This window comes from Humulus lupulus, chromosome 4 (assembly GCF_963169125.1).
Source record: "Humulus lupulus chromosome 4, drHumLupu1.1, whole genome shotgun sequence".
NCBI lineage: Eukaryota > Viridiplantae > Streptophyta > Magnoliopsida > Rosales > Cannabaceae > Humulus > Humulus lupulus.
Genome location: NC_084796.1, coordinates 137879425 through 137894464, shown reverse-complemented (window position 1 = coordinate 137894464; position 15040 = coordinate 137879425).

The following is a 15040-nucleotide window of genomic DNA, read 5'->3' as shown; positions in this document are numbered from 1 at the left end:
CTCTTGTTATAAAAACCACTAAGAAACAGCTACTTAAGGAAATCCGCGCAACACCCAAGGTCCAGCTTGAGGAGGGCCCCTACCATTGGATTATTGTTGTGTTGAAAACAACGACGGTGGTTTGTGATCGTATGAAAGGAATCATGAACAAAAGAAGAGCATTGCTATGGCCTAGAGAGAAATATTGCGTGTTAAGGGAAGCACTATCGATGTACTCCGAGGCCCTTCTCTAGTTAGGCGTGGCATGGCACAATGTCAATCAAGACAACTTGGACTTTAGCAACATAGAGTATGTGATATATGATCTTATGGACAACTACGAATTTAGTCGTGAGGAGCTGATTATGGTAAAGATGGATAACGGAGAGATGGAGGAGCGTTTGGAGAGAGTACACAATTTGGAAGGAACCTTGGCATGTCAAGAAGTAGTTCATGCAATACCACAAGTGACTGCTAGGAAGAGGGTGATGGCGAGTGATCCTGACTACTTCCACATCCCATAGGGCGTCTTTGATTACAGCTCAGGAATTGAGTCCACAGTTGACGACTAGAGTCCGTCGCGTAGATCGTTCCATGAAACGTTAATGAATAAGATGGTTTTTTTTTTAAAAAAAAAAACCATAAGGATTTATGTTTTTTGTTACTGAATACTTTACGAGTTGTTTGAACTTTGGAATAATTTTGAACACACTTTGAATGCTATGGTTTAATATTTTCCTCTTGCAAACTCTAAATGGTGTGGATTTGGAATATATGATTTTCACGAATATTTATCAAACCATTTTGTGAATTGTCCTCTCTTATGATTTTCTTTCGGTGCCTTAGAATCTCATAATGTCGACAAGAGGATGAGGAGGCAAGGGAAGAGGTGGAGGTCGAGGAAAAGGTGTCTCCACAAGGTCTAAGGCCACGACAACTCCTGACATAGGAATGCCATCAGTCCAACCTGCAGCTCCAGCAGGACCATCTATGGATTTGGCCACAGATGTAGCAAGGTTTAGAGAACAACTAAGACTGAGAGATGAGGAATTGGCACATGCTAGGCAAGCACCCCAAATGCCCTAACTGCGTCAAGTACCAATGGCGCAGCCTCAGCCGCCAACACCACCACCTGCACCACTGCCTGTGACTTATGTGTTTGAGTCAGTGTATGAATGTTTCAGAAAACAAGCCCCACCAACCTTTGAAGGGAAAGCTGATCCCATGGTGGTGAAGGATTGGTTAAGGCCGGTCAAGGCCATCTTCGATCATATGGAGTTAAATGATCGCCAGAGAATCTCATGTGCAGCCCACTTGCTTAAGTTGGATGCATGAATATGGTGGGATGTGATTATACAGAATCGAGACCTGAATACCAATACTTGGGCAGATTTCATGAAGGCCTTTAGCAAGAATTATTACAGTGCGGCCATGTTGGCAACCAAAGTAGATGAGTTCATGACTTTAGTTCAGGGAAATTTATTTGTCACTAGTTATGCACAAAAGTTCGATAGGTTGGCAAAATTCGCTCATGAAGTTGTACCAACTGAAGCTCTGCGAGTCCAAAGGTTCATGAGGGGAATCAAGCCTATGATTTCTAGGGATGTTAAGATGAAAAGTACTGAAGTGGTCAGTTATGACGAAGTACTAGATAGAGCACTTGAGGCAGAATACTTGGAGGATCGGATATGGAAGGACAATGCTGCCCAAAGAGAGGCCCACCGAAACAAGGGCTCCAATGAGGGAAACAATAGGAAAGCTAATGAAGGGTAGAATAGTGGCACTAATAAGAGACCAAGACCTACGACCACGAATAACAACAGCCACAACACTCAGAATCACCCTAACAACCGCAACAGTTGCTATAATGATCGAAACCGTGGGAATTTACCAAAGCAACAGAGTAGAGAACCCCACTTGTCCTAAATGCTTGAAAAGACACCTGGGAGAATGCCAAGCCAGCACCAGCAAATGTTTCAAGTGTGGTCAGGCAGGATCTGATAAAAGATTTCCCACAATGGAAAGCAGGACAGAATAGTAACAGTAATCTGGTGCTAGCACGGGTTTTTGCCTTAACTCAGAATGAAGCAAGCAATAGCAACACTGTAGTCACAGGTCAGCTCCCTATATGTAACGCCCTGGCTACCCCAGAACAGTTACGGAGAATGGTGAACCGGAAATTTGACCCGCTACCCGAGTCCTTTGGCTAAAAACGTGATCTAAGTGTTATTATCAGGTTAAGGTGGAAAACCAGTAAAAAGGAAAGGGTACTTTTCATTAAGTAAATAAACTGCTCATGAGCCTTTTAAAATGTTTACAAGTAGTTCGTAATACAAAAGAGTCGCTACAGTTTCAAATTTACAATCCCCGCCGGCCTAAGCGGCAAAAATAGGGTAAACCCCTAGTCCCTCTGAGAACTCCTTGACCGTGGCGGTTAAGCGGCCCTGTATGTACATCACACCGCCCAAGCTCTCCACTCACGGCTGGCCAAGCTTTTCCTTTCCTTTACCTGCACCACATAGCACCCATGAGCCAAGGCCCAACAAGAAAACATGATAAAACATGATATAATATCATCAACGTTCATAATAGTCATCCAGGACTATCAGTCCAGCAGATAGGTGACAATAGCCGAAAGTCACTATAATGAGCATCGCTCTCTTTAGCCATGTGACGATAGGGTCACCAGGGCTTAATTGATAAGTGTTTCATTCATAAGTTTGTTCAGGATAGGTGCATGGTGATTGGTCACCAACATAACGTCCCTCACGACTCTAGAGTCGAAACTATGGACAACGTCTCTTAGCCACGTGACAAACGGTCATCGGGGTCATATACCTTGGCTATAGTCATCTGGTCGTAGACCAGGCAAGCGCTTATAAGTTCTTCGACCTTAGGGTCGGTCCCGCATTAATGCCATAGAGCCATTCAATGCGTGATCGTCGACTTTAGAGTCGGTCCCTGACTAGTCAGTGTCTTAAACAGGTAATCAGCATTCATTAGCATTTAATATGCAATCCACGTTCACATATATCAACCAACATGCTTCAATATCAAACCATGCATGTCATATACCTGTACAGGGTGCAACTGTATTCATACACTGTTTTCTTACCTCAAGTTCGAGTTAGAAGTATGATAAAGACGACCCCTGAGAACGATCGGTCTTTTAGTTCCTGAGCGGTTACCTAATCACAACCAATTATAACCTCCATTAATGAGAATCCACAATAATAGGGTCTTAACCTAAGCACCATCCCAAACATCACAAGCATGGGAACCCTAGCCAAAACTCCCAACAAAAACCATGAATTCACCCTAAACATTTCAGCTGCAAAACAAAACCAAAACAGAGCAAACCAGAGAAACTATGGTTAGAAACTTACCCAAAGCTTGGCTTATGATGGCCTTCACTAGTGGAACACGCTCCCAAACTCCCAAGGCTTGCTTCCCAAGCTAGAATCCTCAAAGTTGGCTCAAAAACCACAAAGAACAGTGAGAAAAAGAAGGTACGGGAGAACTCTAAAACATACTCTGTTTTCCTTCACTATTTTCTTCAGTCACCAAGTGTTATATCTATCCTAGGGGTGAAATGTCCATTTTACCCCTAGGTCAATTAATGGTTTCTAAAGACTCCCAAGGGCATTTTTGGTACTTTCCTCCTAACTCGTTAATCATAATTAACGCTCTCCAATTCCCGCTATTCTCAATAATCTCAAATACCAATAATTCACATCCCGTTACCCTTTATCTTCCGGTAACGCTCTAATCATCAAAACCACCCCGAGACTCAACCCAAGTCCCGTCACTTAAACCTGTTGTGACTAAACCGCTAATCAATAATCTACGATCGTCTCATGTCGAACAGCTCGAACAAACCCACATCATAATGTGGTCTCAACATATATCACCGACATGCATACAATTAACATTATATTATATTATAATTCTCATAAACGTACATAAACACGTTTAACAGCATAATTAAACAATTATGGCCCTCCTGGCCTACTAATCCAGCTGTTAACCATAATAGGGAATCCGGGGCATTACACTATATCTTGTATGATGTGTAGATTTCTTATTGATTCTAGAGCGACTCACTCTTATGTTTCCATGAATGTGATTGATAAGTTGGGTATGCCTTGTAAACTGTTTAAGCATAGTTTTAGTACAATGTTACCATCGGGAGACATGATGTTGTCAACTAGGTGGTTACCATCAACGCCTATAATAATAGAGGGCAGGGAGTGCCCAGTGTGGCGTGCTGCCCCTTTGACACACCCACATGGGGCCATTTTGTAAGTGAGCATGACTTGGTTCTTGATCATTAGTCAAGTCTTTCACCAAGCAACCTCATGGGGGTAGGGTAGTGGCAATTTTGTAATTATGCATATGTCTCCCAAAAAAAAGTCATATATGTTACTGGGAAGACCGTGTATCCCTAGAAGGCTCCTTAGGGGGAGGTGACTTTGTGACCTAGGGAAGCACCATGGCAACCAGCAGATAGGGGCCAAAGTTGTGTACTCCCTTGCCCTATCAAGGCTATATATTAATAAAACGATGTTTACCCATACTTTCCCTTGTATGCTTCCTTATTGTGTTACTTGTTTGTCGTCTTCGTTGGGCCATCGTGTGCAACTTGCCTTGTTGTGTGCTTTGTGTTGTGTGGACATTCCAAGGAATGACTTGCTTTGTGCTTGCTCATACTTCGTTATTGCCTGTTGCATGTTGAGACGTGTTTGTGGCTAACCACTGAGTTTGTTTGCCCTCAGGTGTGTGCCGCTGTAGGTTGACTTGCTAGCTTGGAGTCCCCGGAAGTGCCGCACGTTCCGTCTACTTGGAGTACCCAAATAGCTGGCCCGTGATAGTTGGTATCAAAGCCAGGTTAGAGAAAGCTTGGTAGAACACACAAATGGTGAGCAACACTCAGAGGATTGAAGCGCTTGAGAAGCGCGTGGGGGAACTAGATGGCCTGGACGAGAGGGTCAGGGATCTTTCCTCTTCAAGCCGTTACTCTGGATCACTAGATGCAAGCAATCGCATAGTTGTGCTAGAGAAGGAAAACGATGTTCTGCTATCCAGAATAATTGCGATGGAGCAAAGAAACACTCCAGCAAGTACTTTTCTTACCCCTCGATGGAAGAGCGCATTGCAGCAGTGGAGTGCATGCTGAAGGAACAACAAGTCTCCATAAATGACACCACGAAATACTGCAGGGAGGCAGTTGGCGTGCTCAGAGAAGAAATGACTGAGCTAACTGCAAAGGTAAACCTAACCATGCGAGCGGTTGGGAATGCACCTACAACGAGGACAATAGGTATGGAATATGCCCGAGTTAAAGTGCCTAAGCCAAGGCCCTATAACGGGGCTAGAGACGCAAATTACTTGGAAAAGTTTCTCTTCGACATGGAACACTATTTTAGAGTCGTGCAGGCCGATTCTGAAGAACGAAAGGACACCATAGCTACCATGTACTGGTCTAGGGATGCCAAGGTGTGGTGGAGGACAAAGTATGATGACATTGAGAATGGTAGATGCACCATCGCATCATGGGGAGACTTGAAGAGAGAACTGAAGACACAATTTTTGCCAGAAAATGTCGCCTGCATGGCTCGACGCCAGTTGAGAGAGCTTAAACAATTCGGGACAGTCCAAGAATATGTGAAGAAGTTTTCGGGACTGATGCTCGATATAAAGGACATGTCCGAAGTAGACAGGCTCTTCTCCTTCCTTGAGGGATTGAAACTGTGGGCCAAACAAGAACTTCAGAGATAGCGTGTGTCTGACCAAGCCACCTCTCAAGCTGTTGTTGAACGATTGACAGACTACACTCCGGAGAGCAGCCTGCCGAAGAGGGCTACCCCTCCAACCAGCTCAAGTAGCATTGGGAGTAAGGAGTTTGGGAAGTCATGGCAGGGCAAGAGTGGGGGAGAGAAGAGGACAGCAGAGTCCAGCTCTTCCAGCGGTACAGATGCTATTGCAGGGAGGAAGCTGCTAGCTTGTTGGCTCTGCAAAGGACCACATAAGTCGGCAATTTTCCTTTATAGGGGCAAGTTGAACACCCTCATTGGTCAAGAAGAACAGCGCGAAGGAGAAAAGGAGGATGAAGAGTACACGCACATGGGCGCTGTCCGCCTGTTGAATGCTCTCAAGAAGCATGGCGAAAAAGGGAAGAAGACCCTGGGGAAAGGGCTAATGTTCATGGATGCCACCATCAATGACAAGCCAGCCAAGAGCATGATGATTGATACTGGCGCCACCCACAACTTCATCTCAGAACTCGAAGTCAAGCGACTGAGACTAAAACTGGAGAAAGATTCAGGTCGCATGAAAGCGATCAACTCAAAGGCCTTGGCCACAACTGGAGTGGCTAAGGGCATAAAAGTTAAGATCGACACATGGGAGGGGCAGACTGACTTAGTGGTGGTCCATATGGATGACTTTGATGTAGTTTTAGGAATGGACTTCCTAACCGAGAAAGGTACCATCCCAATTCCTGCTACTGGGAGTTTGCTCATAATGGGAGAGACTCCTTCAATGGTGCCTGCAAAGGTGATACCACCCCCTGGTGTGAAGCTTCTATCAGCTTTACAGTTCAAGAAGGGTGTGAAGAAACAGGAGCCCACTTATGTAGCGGTACCCACCATGTTCGAAGAAATAGTGGAAGAGATTGTTCCACTAGAAATTACGAGGGTCTTGAAGATGTATGGGTATGTGATGCCAGATAAACTCCCCAAAGCCTTGCCGCCAAGAAGGAGGATTGATCACTAGATAGAGCTGGTGTCAGGAGCGAAACCTCCAATGAAAGCGCCTTACAGAATGACACCCCCTGAGCTAGAAGAGTTGAGGAAATAACTAAAGGAGTTATTGGAGGCAGGCTTCATCAGGCCGTCAAAGGCGCCATTTGGCGCACCTGTGCTATTCCAGAAGAAACACGATGGGAGATTGAGACTGTGCATTGATTATAGGGCTTTCGACAAGGTGACAGTTTGCAACACCTACCCCATCCCTCTAATCGCTGATTTGTTCGACTAGCTAAGTGGAGCCAAATATTTCACAAAGTTGGACCTGAGATTGAGTTATTATCAGGTGAGGATCGTAGATGGGGATGAACTAAAGACAACATGTGTTACTCAATATGGAGCATTTGAGTTTCGAGTAATACCATTTGGGTTGATGAATGCACCTGCCACTTTCTACACACTGATGAACCAAGTATTCCACAAGTATCTAGATAAGTTCGTGGGGGCGTACTTGGATGATATCGTGGTTTATAGCACCACGATTGAAGAGCATCGAGAGCACTTGGCTCAAGTGTTTCAGAAGTTGAGAGAGAACCAACTATATGTGAAGCGCGAGAAATGCTCATTTGCATAGGAGAGCATCATGTTCCTAGGCCACGTTGTGGAACGTGGCCGAATTCGTATGGACCTGGAGAAGGTGAGGACAATCCAAGAATGGAAAGCCCCCACAAACGTGAAAGAACTACGCTCTTTCCTGGGCCTAGCCAACTACTATAGACGATTTGTGGATGGCTACTCAAGAAGAGCGACACCCTTGACCGAGTTGTTGAAAAAGGGTGTGACTTGGGCGTGGACTGACAAGTGTGCTTAAGCATTCAAGAGTTTGAAGGAAGCCATGATGAAGGATCATGTTCTTTCCTTGCCAGATGTTAGCAAGCCCTTCGAAGCACAGATGGATGCGTCAGATTATTCTTTGGGAGGGGTACTGGTACAAGAAGACCACCTGGTAGCATATGAGAGTCGCAAGCTGTCCGAAGTTGAGAGGTGGTATACTGCCCAAGAGAAGGAACTCCTCGCGGTTATCCATTGCTTATGAGTGTGGAGACATCACTTGCTGGTGTCGAAGTTTGTGGTGAAGACAGATAATGTAGTGGTTAGTCATATCCTTACCCAGCTAAAACTTACTCCTAAGCAGGCTCGATGGCAGGAGTTCGTTGTAGAATTCGACTTCCATTTTGAGTACAAGGATGGACGCCTAAACAAGGCAGCTGATGCCCTAAGTCGCAAAGAATAATTGGCGACTCTAAAGATCTTGGCTCATTTGTCAGCTAGCGTGGTGAACACTCCACTCAAGGATCTCATCAAGGAAAACCTGGAGAAAGACCCAATTGTCAGAACCATCCTGAAGCTCGTGAAAGAAGGCAAGAATCGCTAGTTCTAGGTGGAGAATGATCTTCTGTGGGCCAAAGGGGGCCGCTTGTATGTTTCGAAAGCTGGAGATTTGCGGAAGACATTACTAAGCGAGTGTCATGACACCTTATGGGCAGGTCATCCAGGGTGGTAGAGAACGCATGCCCTGTTGAAGCAGGGATACTACTCGCCACAGATGCGAGATGATGTAGTGGAGTACACCAAGACCTATCTCATCTGTCAGCAAGACAAGGTCAAAAGGAACAAGACACCTAGGTTGTTGGAGTTGTTACGAGTCCCAAGCCGACCATGGGAGAGTGTGTCGCTTGACTTTATAACCAGCCTACTGAATACAGGGGATTTAAGTGCGATCTTGGTGGTCGTGGATAGATTCTCGAAGTATGCAACATTCATCCCGCTGTCGAATTACTGTTCGGCAGAGGAGACAGCACGACAATTCTTCAAGCATATTGTCAAATATTGGGGAGTGCCCCAGAACATTGTTAGTGACCAAGATGGGAGATTCACTGGGACCTTTTGGTCCGAACTATTCATCCTCTTGAGGTCACAATTGAGCACATCCTCGAGCTACCATCCACATACAGATGGGCAAATAGAAAGATTCAACGGGATGTTGGAGGAGTACTTGCGCCACTTTGTCAATGCTAATCAGAAGAACTGGCCAGAACTACTCAATGTAGCACAATTTTTCTTCAACTCTCAAAAGAGTTCTTCATCGAATAAGAGCCCTTTTGAAGTTGTCAATGGACAGCAGCCATTGTTGCCCCACACAGTGGACGAATACCACAGTCGAAACACGCGAGCCTTTCACTTCACAAAAGACTGGAAGAAAACGATAGAGATTGCTCGAGCTTATTTAGAAAAAGCATCAAGAAGAATGAAGAAGTGGGCAAATCAGAAGCGCAGACCATTGGAGTTCAAAGCAGGTGGCTTAGTGTTAATCAAGTTGAGGCCCGAACAGTTGAGATTTCGAGGCGACAAAGACATCAGACTTGTTCGCAAGTACGAGGGTCCAGTCTCAATCATCTCAAAAGTTGGCCTAACTTCCTACAAAGTTGACCTACCAGCATGGATGAAGACACACACAGTCCTTCACGTCAGCAACTTGAAGCCGTATCATGAAGATCCAGCAAATCCATAACACAACTAGTCAACCAGAGGAGGAGTCATCATTCAGCCGAGGAGCAAATGTCAATTTGAACAAATCCTAGCAGAGAGGATGGTCACCACTAATTGTAAAGAGCATAAGGAATATCTGGTCAAATGGAAGGGGATCGCAGATAAAGAGATAAGCTGGGAGAGGGCGCAAGACTTGAAGAAGCTCACGTAGAAGATTGAAGATCTACAAGCTACTTCGTCGAGGACACCGAAGAATTGAGTGGGGGGGGGGGGGGAGTGTGGTGTGCTGCCCCTTTGGCACACCCACATGGGGCCATTTTGTAAGTGAGCATGCCTTGGTGCTTGATCATTAGTCAAGTCTTGCACCAAGCAACCTCATGGGGTAGGGTAGTGGCAATTTTGTAATTATGCATATGTCTCCCAAACAAAAATCATATATGTTACTGGGAAGACTCCTTAGGGGGAGGTGACCTAGTGACTTAGGGAAGCACCATGGCCACCAGCAGATAAGGGCCAAAGCTGTGTAATCCCTTGCCCTATAAAGGCTATATATTAATAAAATGATGTTTACCCATACTTGCCCTTGTATGCTTCATTATTGCCTATGTGTTACTTGTTTTTCGTCTTCATTGGGCCATCGCGTGCCACTTGCCTTGTTGTGTGCTTTGTGTTGTGTGGACATTCCAAGGAATGACTTGCTTTGTGCTTGCTCATACTTCGTTATTGCACGTTGCATGTCCGAGACGCGTTTGTGGCTAACCACTGAGTTTGTTTGCCCGCAGGTGTGTGTTGTAGGCTGACTTGCTAGCTTGGAGTGTCCGCAAGTATCGCACGTTCTGTCTACTTGGTGTACCCAAATAGCCGGCCCGTGACACCCAGCAGGCCTTATAGAACTAAGTATACCAGATTATGATGCCATACTTGGCATGCATTGGTTATCCAACACATGGAGCAACGATTGACTGTCGCAAAAAGACTATGGAGTTCGGACCAGAAGAAGGGGGACTCTTTTCTTTTAAAGGAGAATTAGCAGGTTTTCGTATGCCCATAATATCGGCACTGGAGGCATGGAATATGATGCAACATGGATATTCGGCATATCTGGCTAGTGTGTTAGATAAATCAAAGGAGTCAAAATTAAAACCAAAAAATGTGCATATCGTTTGTGAGTTTCCGGAAGCGTTTCCCAAGGACTTACCAGGATTACCCCCAGACAAAGAAATCAAATTTGTGATCAAACTTGCACCAGAAATAGCACCGATCTCTAAAGCTCCCTATCGAATGGCACCTGCGGAGTTGAAGGAACTTAAGAGCCAGCTACAGGAGTTGTTGGACAAGGGGTTCATAAGACCTAGTCATTCGCCATGGGGAGCACTAGTCCTATTTGTGCAAAAGAAGGACGGGAGCATGAGAATGTGCATCGATTACCGAGAAATCAATAAGGTCACCATCAAGAACAAATATCCTTAGCCTAGGATAGATGACCTTTTTGATCAACTACAAGGAGCAACAGTATTCTCAAAGATGAATCTGCGATCCGACTACCATTAGTTGAAAGTGAAAGAGGGAGATATTTCGAAGACAGATTTCAGATTTCGCTACGGGCACTATGAGTTCCTAGTGATGTCTTTTGGACTCACTAATGCCCCAGCAACATTCATGGACATGATGAATAGGACATTTAAGGACTATTTGGACAAGTTTATGGTCGTGTTCATAGACGACATCCTTATCTACTCAAAGACAAAGGAGGATCATGAGGAGCATCTGAGGTTGACTTTGAAAAGACTACGAGAACATCAACTATACGCTAAGTTCTCTAAGTGCGAGTTTTGGCTGGAACAAGTAACTTTTCTAGGGCATATAGTGTCCAAGAATGGGATAGCAGTAGATCCATCCAAGATCGAGGCCACTAGAGACTGATCCCAGCCGAAGAATGCCTCAGAGGTTAGAATCTTCTTAGGATTGGCGGGTTATTGTCAGAAGTTTGTCGAGGGTTTCTCAAATATCGCCACACCCTTGACAAACTTAACCCGCAAACATCAAAAGTTTGTATGGAACAAGAAATGTGAAGAAATATTTCAGACCATGAAGGATAAGTTGATTTCCGCACCAATCATTTGTGTTCCCACAGAGGGCGGGAAATTTGTGATGTATTGTGACGCGTCAAAGAATGACTTAGGGTGTGTGTTGATGCATGATGGGAAGGTGGTAGCTTAAGGTTCCAGACAACTCAAGGATTATGAGCAACAATATCCCACTCATGATCTGGAGTTGGCAGCAGTGGTATTCGCACTAAAGATATGGAGACATCACCTATATCGGGATAAGTGCGAAATCTACACTGACCACAAAATTCTGAAATACTTCTTCACGCAGAAGGAGCTAAATATGAGGCAGCGAAGGTGGTTGGAATTAATGAAAGACTACGATTGTGAAATTCTATCCCTCCCAGGAAAGGCTAATATGGTTGTTGATGCATTGAGCAGGCGGGGACATGGAAGCGTCTCAGCATTGAACGTAATAGAGATGCCTCTTCAGAAGGAGATTATAAACGCTGACATCAAACTTGTGACAGGAAGCCTAGCGAGCCTCACATTACAATCATTCCTACTAGAACAAATTAGAGAAGGATAGAAAGTGGATGAAGCCCTAATGAAGCAAGAGGCTTTGGTAGTAGTGATTTCATCATGTCCAACGATGGTTTGTTACGATACAAGGATAGGATTTGTGTGCTTGATAATGACGAGATTAAGGAAAGTATTATGAAAGAGGCGCATACAACACCCTACTCCTTGCACCCAGGGTCGACGAAGATGTACCAAGACCTTAAGGTGCTGTATTAGTGGCCTGGTATGAAGAGGGATATTGATATGTTTGTTGCCAGATGTTTTACATGCCAGCAAGATAAGGCAGAACACCTAAGGCCAGCAAGGTTACTTCAACCTCTTTACGTTCCGGAAGGGAAATTGGAGGATAGAGCAATGAATTTTGTGGTAGGGTTACCCAGGAAAACAAAGCAGCATGATTCTGTTTGGGTAATAGTGGATAGACTCACTAAGTCCGCCCATTTTCTACCAGTGAAGACCACCTACTCGGCGGACCAATATGCAGATTTGTATGTGAGTGAAATAGTGAGACTTCACGGGGTTCCAAAGTCGATAATTTCTGATTGAGGGTCAGTGTTCACATCAAACTTTTGGAAGGGACTACAGAGAGCTATGGGATCAAGGCTAAAGTTTAGCGCCGCGTTTCATCCTCAAACCAATGGACAGTCTGAGAGAACTATACAGATTCTAGAGGACATGTTGAGATGATGTGCCTTGGACTTTTCAGAGTCTTGGAAACGATACCTACCCCTAATGGAGTTCTCCTATAACAACAGTTATCAATCCACTATTGGAATGGCTCCCTATGAGATGCTTTATGGGCGCAAGTGTAGATATCATTTGCACTGGGATGAGGTTGGGGAGAAACATATTTTAGGCCGTGAGGCAGTCATGGAAGCCAGTGAGGCGATCGAGAAAATTCGCCAAAGGATGCTTACCATGCAAAGTAGGCAAAAGAGTTACGTGGATCTTAAGAGAAGGGACATCGAGTTTTCAGTGGGCAAGTTTGTTTTCTTAAGAGTCTCAACAATGAAGGGTGTTATGCATTTTGGAAAGAAAGGGAAGTTAAGCCCTAGATATATAGGTCCATTTGAGATTTTGGATAGAGTAGAGCAAGTTGCGTACCGTTTAGCACTACCCCCAGCATTGTCTGAAACACATAATGTCTTTCACATATCGATGTTGCGTAAGTACATGTCAGTTCCCTCTCATGTTTTGAGTTACGAGCCGTTACAGCTGAAGCAGGACCTGATGAGTTATGATGAACAGCCACAGCGTGTTATTGAAAAGGGAATCAAGGAACTGAAATCCAAAAGGATTCCATTAGTTAAGGTCCTGTGGAGGAATAGTATGGAACGAGAAGCAACATGGGAGTTGGAGGACATGAGAGAAAGATACCCTGAATTATTTGGTAAGAAAGAATTTTGGGACGAAATTCCTTTTAAGGAGGGTATATTGTAGTGCACTAATTTTTTATTTATTTATTAAATAATGTGCTTTATTTTAATTAATTGTTAAGCGTTGTGATTTATTTTATTTATTTGTTTAAATTAATTGTTAGAATTGTTTGGTAGAATTTTGTGAATTTAATTTTTAATTGTTTATTTATTTAATTTGTGAATAATTGAGTTATGGTTGAATGCACCAAGGTGCATGGTAAGTAGTGATACACCCTAGTGATTGGCACTACAAAAAAAAAAAAAATTTAACTATAAAAAAATTAGTAGCAAATAATTTATTTTTGGTAGCTAATAATTTTTTGCTACCAAAATTATAAGTAGCTACTTCGTAGCTAATTCCCCGTCGCTAAAAGTTTTTAGCTACTAAAATATTTGGTAGCAATTGCTCTTTATTTGCTACCAAATTTTTAGCAGTAAAAATATATTATATCTAGTAGCAAAATGATTGATTTTGGTATCCCCTAAACATTTCTTTGCTACCAAAGTTTGGTAGTAAAGTACTTTAATTTAATAATAGAAGGATTAGTAATATTATTTTGTTAGTAAAATTTGGTAGCAACAAACTTTCAAATTGGTAGCTAATATGATATTGTCCATAGAGTAACATTCTTAATTATTTGGTGATTTATATAAATAATATATTTTGGTTATTTTTATGTCTAAATAATTAATTGTTCAAATTTTTTTAATATAAAATATCAAAGATCATAAACAATATTCAAATTAAAATTTAATAAATTAATATATTGTATATAAATATATACAAACTTCAAATCAAATACATTGCATATACAAGGGAAGAATGCTTGATTTATAAAATATTTTTTACAAGATTGTGTTTAGTACAAGCTTTACTGCAAAGTGTAGAAAAAATTCTTGACTAATGTCTCCGATCTCTTATAACTTTGGTCGATAATCCTCCTCAAAGCCTACAAAATTAACAATGAAATGATGCAAATCGAATTAGTTAAAAAGAAAAAAAAAATCAACCATATGGTAATATGTAATACCAAAAAGAACTTGAGTAGTTTCAAATGAAATGTTTAAGCATAGATAGTTTTAGAGACTCTCAAATCAAACCTTCAACGATAATAATGATTAATTAGAGCGAAAAACCTATCAAAGGAAATAAAAAATGGAAGAACGTCAATAGACAAGAATAGAAGAAATGAGAAAAATAGAAACTAATTAATTAATCTAATAAATATTATTTGAATATATACACTTTCATAGTCGTCTATATAAAAAACTATACAGTGAGATAGTTGAGAAACAAAGTGAAAGATGTTCTAGGATGATATTCTGATTACATAAGTTTAATATGATCGATGAAAGAGAAAATAAAGAAAAAAGCTCCAAAAAAAAATTTCTAGCTATATTCACTCTTACATGACTTAAGTGATTTATAATAGTGATTAGTGGTAGGATAAAGTGTGAGAGAGAGACTTGATCATGTGAAGAACGGTTATAGACAAGATACGTGTGTGAGACCATCCATTTTTAATTATTTATATTGTTAATTATATATGTTTTTTTGGGAAATGTTAATTATATATGTTATCTACCCAATATAATATATTGTTAATTATTTTAAAGAGCCGCCTAACATATAGGTAGATATATATATTTATGCTATCAACACACATATTGAAGATTATTATATATATTTAATAATTTATCTTATAGTATATATGAA